General features: G+C 41.9%; 1 long non-coding RNA gene across 1 annotated transcript; it reads right to left on the minus strand.

The window, feature by feature from the left end:
• Positions 1-3,798: 3,798 nt before the first annotated feature.
• Positions 3,799-7,446, minus strand: LOC124992538 (uncharacterized). The gene is made up of 3 exons (XR_007110146.1): positions 7,392-7,446; positions 5,459-5,666; positions 3,799-5,115 (listed from the first exon to the last, which is right to left on the minus strand). It is a non-coding gene; the product is annotated as an uncharacterized LOC124992538 (long non-coding RNA).
• Between the last annotated feature and the right edge of the window lie 755 nt (positions 7,447-8,201).

Below are 8,201 nucleotides of genomic sequence, written 5' to 3' on the forward strand. Positions count from 1 at the left end.
GGAAAACAAAAGGGTAAAACTGTGTTCCAAATGTAAAGCAAACTAAAATGTGGTATTGTTTTAAGTAACAATTGGCATGTTTGAAAATGTAGTTATTTTGATCCCAATGTTTGGAGCACCCTCATTCTCATGGCACAGATTTACCTCGTGATAGAGATTTACCTTTTCTATTCCAGCTGATACATTTTATCCCACAGTGAATACTAGTTATGTAATTAAAATAGTACACAGTAGATGCAGTTTATTGATTTTCAATACTTAGGAGCCAACTGCATGACCAATTATAGAACAAAGTATAAGTGTTATAAACTATAACAATACAAAAGTAATGGAGGAAAAAATTAATGGTGGAGCTGAATGAAGTCAAGAGGTCTGTAGAAGAAAAGGACAAATTGGAGAAAGAGAGAGATGTTAGCCAGTTTTCTGTCACTGTGACAAAATACCTGAGATAATCAACTTAAAACTTAAAATATTTATTTTGGCTCATTGTTTCCAACAGGTGTCAGCCCATGGTTGGCCCTGTTGGTTTTGGGCCTGCAGTGAGGTAATACATCATGGCAGGGGAAGCATGTGACAGAGGAGGATGTTCACTTCATGGCAGCCAGGAAACAAAAAGGGGGAGAGAAAGTGCGAGGAAGAGATGGGGTCCCAATACCCACTTGGAGAGCATGCTCCCAATGACCTAACTTCCTTCCTCTGGGCCTTGCTTCTTAAAGGTGCCACTGCCTCCCAGTAGCACCACAGGCTGGCAACCAGGCCTTTTGTGCAGAGTTGTTGGGGGACCTTTAAGATCCAAGTTGTAACGGGAAGTGTAGAGGTGTTCACTTCTTTAACGTGTAATACAGAGTTAAGACATAATATTAAAGATGGCAGAACTGGGAGTAGGAATTTATGGGGTTTTTTTGTTGTTGTTTGTTTGGTTTCTGTGCTGGGGATCAGACCCGGGTCTTGCTCCTGCTACTGCCATGGAGCTGTATCCCCAGCCCCTGAACTTACCTTCTTTAGTAGCAAATAGTTCTAGAATAGAAAAATGAATACTGTGACTAACAAAATATGAAGTGAAAGATGAAGGGGTCGTAGAAATGAATAGTTTGTTCATCAAGACAGGGAGCGAGTGGTGTTTAGAGAAGACAAGGAGAAAATACGTATATGAACATGTTATTTAAAACTAAAGAGAGTGAACGGATGAAAGAAAGTTAGAAACAATCAAAGGATCCTGGATGTTTTTCCAGGGTGATAGAAGCAGGATCCATGTTCTTTTCATTGATAGTCCTTTTATACTGATTTAAATATATATATATTCACACACATACACGTGTGCAAGTTGTACTACTTTGGTAGTTTAAGTGGTTGGGAACAAATGCACTTTAGCATACCTGGCTCTCCCATTACAAACTTTGAACCCCATGATTTCTTTTTTCTTTTTTGGTACCAGGGATTGAACCCAGGGGCATTTATATCCCAGCCCTTTTTTATATTTTATTTAGAGACAGGGTCTTGCTGAGTTGCTTAGGGCCTTGCTTTTGCTGAGGCTGGCTTTGAACTCACAGTCCTCCTGCCTCAGCCCCAAGAGCCACTGGGATTGCAGGCTTGTGTCACCGAGCTTGGCCTGAACCCCATAATTTCTAACTGCAACTTTTCTTCTTTCTTAAAGAACTTAAGTTCTTAAGTTATACGGTGTCAACATTTAAATAAATTGAGTTACAAGGAAGTAGATGAAACCCAATGACATGTTTTTGGTGGTGCTGAAGATCAAATCTGGGGCCTCACACGTGCGAGGCAAGTATTCTGCCACCAAGCTGCATCCCCAGCCCCGAATCAAGCATGGACCTATGAAGACAGTAATTTCACATGGTTCAACTTAATATATGCTCTTTTCACTAAAATAATAACAACAATAACAGACTGAACAAATGAAGCCAAAAACTGCAGTTATGACCTGTTTCACACCATGCATTTAGTTTAGGTTTTTTTTTTGTTTTTTTTTTCTTTTTAGTACCTAGGGATACTTCATCACTGAGCTTGTCCCCAGTTCTTTTTATTTTTTATTTTGAGACAGGGTCCTGCTAAGGTGCTGAGGCTGGCCTCAAACTTGCATGCCTCCCCAGTTACTGGGATTACAGGCATGTTCCACCTCATGGGACCATGCATTTAATCTTTTCTATTGGTTTTTCCACTTAATTAAAAAATATTTTTTAAACCCCACAGAGCTTGACCAAACAAAACTATTTTGACTCCTAGAAGGAGTAGTCAGTCTCTGATTTTGATTTACTTTTGTTTAATATGTCAGTTACAAAACAACTGGCAAATTTAACTTGAATTTGAAATTAAAAGGATGTCACATGAAGCTATCTATCCATCACACCCCTTGGACATGTAACATCCTGAAATAATACATGTTACAATTTCTTCTGTTTCTTTTTTTGTGATGAAAACTGATTAAAAAGGGTCCAGGAAGAATTTTCTTGTACAAGGGCAAAGCAGACAGAAGAATAACGTCTTCTACTTTATCACTGTTTTCACAACAACCTAGAAAATATTGGAATCTCGAAAGTCAGCCCTAGGTCTTTTTTTTTTTTTTTTTTTTTTGGATAAAACTAAAATATTCCAGCCAAATTTGAGGCATTTGATTCCCTACTCATGAATCCTTCATAAATATTTCCATTCTAAACTTACAGAGGATTTATAGTTACAAATTATGAGTTTTGGCATTGTAGTAAGACAAACGTGTAGGGCTCATAGACTCAGAGATCTTCAGGGAAGGGACCCACCAGAGCAGCTGGTCTAAGCCCTTTAATTCACAAAGGAGGAAACTGAGGCCCAGAGAGACTGAGGAATGTGCTATACAGAGTTAGTGAGAGCAGGCAGAGCGGGGGACATCTGTAGTCCCAGCTACTCTGGAGGCTGAGGCAGGAGGATTGCCTGAGCCAGGAGTTCCAGGTCAGCTGGGCAGCATAGCGAGACCATCTCTTAAAATCAAAATAAATAAATATTAATAATTGTAAAAATTAATAATAGGGCTGGGTGGCTCAGTGGTAGAGTGATTGCCTAGCATGCAGGAGACCCTGGGTTTGATCCCCAGCACCAATAAACAAATAAATTAAAATTAATAAAAGACATAAAGTGAGACCATAGTGTTCACCTTCTAGAGAGGTCTCCTTTCTATTTTTTTGTGTGCTGTTTCCTTAACTCAGAACTCACCATCGAAAATATCAGTGTTTAAAAAAATCTATCTATCTATCTATATATATATTATCAGCATTTTTTAGAAAGAAAGCTTAAAATGTACTTTTGTAAGCCTGGAAAATCATGATTTGTCACACATTCTGTAATTTTAAAAAAATGTTGCCCCAGAGGTCAGAGGTCAGGAATAACGAAAGTGTTTTTTCTCCGTGTCCTGAAGTCAAGGGCATCCTTCTGTGAGTAAGGAAACGTGGGGGGAAGAAGAGCAGGGCCTATCTCTTTGTATTTTGTCTGTATTTGAACAAAGATAGCTCTCAAATGGTGATAAGGGTTCCTTTTCTTTTATTCAAATAAGCCATGGGCTTCTGGTGTGTTTTCTAGACAAATCCTTGAGCAAAGTTGGAGCAATTCAGATGTCGAATCCAATTTCCTAGTTACCAGGATTGTGTTGCCTGATTTTATTAGTAAATAATGGACCTGATATTATTTAAACAGTACCTTTTCCTTTCAGTTTGATGTTCTGTTTAGTGAGAAATAATTGTGTAAGAGACGTGACCGTGTCCTTTTAAACAGGAACTATCTGTCACAATCTCACTAAGAGGAACATGAGGGAAGATCTAAATGTCACTTTAGGCAACATGTCAACATTATTTCCTAAGAGACTTGATGATGTCTCCAGGGATGTGGGAATTCGAGTTCCTTGATTTTAATTATTGTGTTACAGCTGACTCACTGTAAGATCGTGGTCCAATTACTTTTACACAAATCTGTCTTCAATGCACAGTGATAAGTACATAACTTTACCATACTGAGAATATTAGAGAAATTGGTTTTGGCTAAATGTTGGTTTGGGAGTTAGGAAATCTTCATAAATACACATTGGGTTTTACATAAGCTTATATTGGTTAATGATTTTTTTCCCAGCAAGAATCAGAAAACAAAATTAAGTTGACTTAAACAGTGAGGGGAATTTGCTGAAAAGTGCAAAGCTTACTGGCTTCAGGAAAGGTTTGGTCCAGGGCCCAAATGATATAAACAAATCCTGGAGTCTTACTTTCCATTCATTGGTTCTGTAACCTCAGGTTTGCTTCTAGAAACCTCAGCGTTTGTTTCTAGAGGCACACACACACACACACACACACACACACACGTCTTCAAAAACTATTTCAGCCAGGTGTGGAAGTGCACACCTGTAATTCCAGTTATTCAGGGGGCCAAGGCAGGAGAATTGCAAGTTTGAGGCCAACCTGAGCACCTCAGCAAGACTCTGTCTCAAAATAAGAACAACAACAAAAATAAGAAAATCTCGTGTTTCAACCTGTAGTCATCCATGCATTGCTGATTCCTTCAGCAAACCTTCTTCAGGGCTCGCTATGTGCAAGGTCTCAAGTCCATTCTTTCCTACTCCATTTACAGGTTCCTTCTTAAGAGCAAGCAGTTAGAACTGGACCTTAGTCCAGGAATAGTACGACAAGAAACTGGAGAAAAAAGTTTCCCAAGCATGACCATCTTTTCAGGCTGGTTCTTTACACTTTTCCAGGTTTCTGGGAAAGGAAGGGAAAGAGCCATCCAGTCACCTGACACCACACCGAGGCAAGTCTCCATGCTGTGTCCTCCACGTGGGGGCTTGATAGGTCCGTCAAACCTACGTTCAGCTTAAGACCTCTTGGGTTACATGTTCTTAAAGATCCTTTCCAGATACAATGATGTTTTGATGTGAGTTGACATTCAAAAACAGTCCTGCTTTTCAAAGGGTCAAGGACAGATAAGCACAGATAAGCACACTCTCTAGAGGGGAGGTAGGAAGAGCATTTGGTAGTTGTAAGGAGTTAGATCAGACAACTTGATCTCTCTAACACGTGGGTCATACAAAATAAGAAGGGGCAGGAAGCGTTCCTATATTCTGGAGGTTCCCACTGACTGAACAGGAAGCTGTAAGAGAGATGACAGATGATTAAGGTTTCTCCCCAGGGTCCCTTTGGGAAAGCACTGCCAGTCATGAGAGAGAAGTACCACTGGCTGTTCTCAGCCAGGCCTTGACTGTCCCGACTGTCCACACCATGTTCTGAAAGAACCAGGTTGTGAAGTAGCTGTCCCTCCAGGACACCACGAGAGGAGGGGTACTGGGGACAGACCCACGACTGGCCTGAGCACACTCTTGTTGACTTTAGCTTGCTCGCTCCGTGGACTCTGAAATCCTTGTACCTCTCTTGCTCTTTCCTTCCTTGTTTCTTACTCTTTTGAGATGGGGTCTCATCAACTTGCCCAGACTGACCTGGAACTCCTGGACTCGAGGGATCCTCCTGCCTCAACCTCCTGAGCAGTCAGGATGACAGGCACGCGCCACTGGATCCGGCTAATATTTTCTTGTCTTGAACGAAGAAACGTTTTGTTTTTCAACAGGATGCTCTGATCCTCACAGTGTGGGCTTCCATACTTGTCCCAGGATCCTTGCTTGAGGGCAGGCATGCCTCAGGTAAAGTCTGAAGGTGGGAGAGGAAATGGCAAAGGGAAGACACGTTGGAAACACAGAAGGACCATGGCAGGCCTCAGGACCCAATGTGGCAAAAAGGTAAGAAGTAAACTCTCCTTCAATTCTTACCAAGATTCTGTTTTCTGGTCTCTAGCAAACACTTTAACGGAAGTCCTTTGGGTGAGAATGAGGGAGAAAATGACTAGGTAGAACAGTTCAACCTTATTTCCAAGACAAATACAAATTGGCCAAGAAGAAACTCCAATGCATTCTTTAACCTCCTTCTTGACCTCCTGTCCCTGCTCTGAAGGACATATCCCAAGAGCTGACATGTCCCCCACCGCCCATGGCCTTTAGGGAAACTCCCCAACAGGCCAGTAGCAGCAGAGATGAACTTCCTTTTGTGTTCCCTGGATTTGCAAACAGAGCTGATCCCCAGTTACTTTGGAAGTTAGAGCAAAGCGTTCACTTGCCAAGTCTTTGGAAGAGGGGCCTAGTTAGGTGGATGTCCTTCAGGCACTTTGGGCTGGTTTTGATTTCTACTGTTCACTTGGAGGTTGGAAAGGGACACACACACCAAACACTAGACCTGTTGTCTTCATGATTTCCCCCCCCCAGGGTCAGCTCCTTTTAGACCCAGGAAATAAAAGGGTCTTCTTTTTATAGCAAGAGTCCGTCAGCCTTCTGTGATGGCAATTCAGATACTGAGGAAGAGGTCATGTGTCCTGTGGAGTGAAACGGTATTGGGGCCTTTGCCTGGCTCTTAACTAACCCCGTTTCCTGCCTGCAGGCTCAGCTCTGTCTCTGATGCTCAGGATAGCTTTGCTCTTCCTCTGTCCTGCCCCTGCCTTGGCCTTGGCTTCAGGGTTTATTGGCATTGGGCACCCGCCTTACCTTCCTGTCCCCAACTTACTAGGTCCCTAGTAGTTACATTCCCTTCCCAGTTCCTCAGTGGGGTGATGCTGTCTTCTAGCCTCTTGGTGCTGGGTCTGCCTGACCTCCAGTGCTGACCTCCTGTGCCTGAGTCATCCCCACAGATTTCATGCCTTGTTGGCAGGGAAACACTGGGCCACTCACCTGCCAAAAGTGTGAGGGTGTTAATATTTTCATTTTGGAGCATAAATTTCACTGAACTTTAGTTTTAAGTTTTTTAGTAAGCAGAAAAAATTCACACCTGAGTTATTAATTTATTGAATAACCCCAAAACAGCTCATTAACTTGCTAACAGCAAATTACATCAGCTGACAGGAACAGAAACAGTCTGAGCTAAATAAACTGCCTCGTCACTTAACATGTAACTGAAGTAGGAGAAAGCTTAATTACGATGATACAGGCAACAACCTGCACAAACATTTCAATAAAATGCAAATCTGTCCTAGCCAAGAATCCTATTTTAGTTTTTATGAGATCAAAAGTTGAAGAACTAGGAGCCAGGGGTGGTGGCAGGCACCTGTAGTCCCAGCTACTGAGGAGGCCAAGACGAGAGGTTTCCTTGAGCCCAGCAGTTTGAGACCCTCCTGCGCAGCATAGTGAGACTTCACCTCTTAACCACAACAACAGTGTATCAAACTTAAGAATCCTAGCGAAGACCCTTGTGATACAGTAGTGCATGCCTATCATCCCAGCAGTCAGGAGGCCAAATCAGGAGGACTGCAAGTTCAAGGCCAGCCTTGGCAACTTAGCAAGATCCCATCTCAAAATAAAAATTTTTTAAAATGACTGGATTGGTACATACCTGTAATCCCAGTGGCTCAGGAGCCTGAGGCAGGAAGGTCGAGAGTTCAGAGTCAGCCTCAGCAACTTAGTGAGGACCTATTTATTTTACACCCTGTGTCTAACTAAAATACAAAAAAGGGCTAGGGGTGTGGCTCAGTGGTTAAGTGGCCCTGGCTTTAATCCCAGTACAAAAAAAAAAAAAAAAAAAAAGGATTCTAGCTCAGTAATAAAGTGCCCTAGGTTCAAACTCCAGTCCTGCCTCCCCACCCAGCAAAAAAAAAAAAAAAAAAAGACTCATAGTGAAACATGGTAGTACACACCTGAAATCCCAGCTACTCAGGAAGCTGAGGATAGTAGAATGGTTGCTTAGCAAGTCTGAAGCTCTGGGTTCAATCTCCAGCACATACAAGTGCACATGTGCGCGCGCACACAAACACACACACACACACACACACACACACACACACACAAGATCTTGCTGTTCAAAACAAGACTAGGGACTTGGAGTATTGCTCAGTGGTACAGTGCTTGCCTAGCATACTTGAGACTCTCGGTTCAAACCCCAGTACTGCAAAAAGACAAAGAAAAAAATAGCATTGCTAGATTCTGTTTGTTTCTAGGTTATTTTAACAGACAAAACTCAATTACACTTTAACTTCTCAGCTAACAACTTTTTTGGAGCATCTTTTCTTAAAGACAGAGGTCTCAGTCTGTTTCATCACTGAAGTCCTTCAGTGATTGCAGCATAGGACTTAAAATAAAATTTATTTTATTTTATTTTTTTGGTGTTGAGGATAGAACTCAGAGTCTTGTGCAGACTGAATATAGG

This window comes from Sciurus carolinensis, chromosome 9, assembly GCF_902686445.1.
Source record: "Sciurus carolinensis chromosome 9, mSciCar1.2, whole genome shotgun sequence".
NCBI lineage: Eukaryota > Metazoa > Chordata > Mammalia > Rodentia > Sciuridae > Sciurus > Sciurus carolinensis.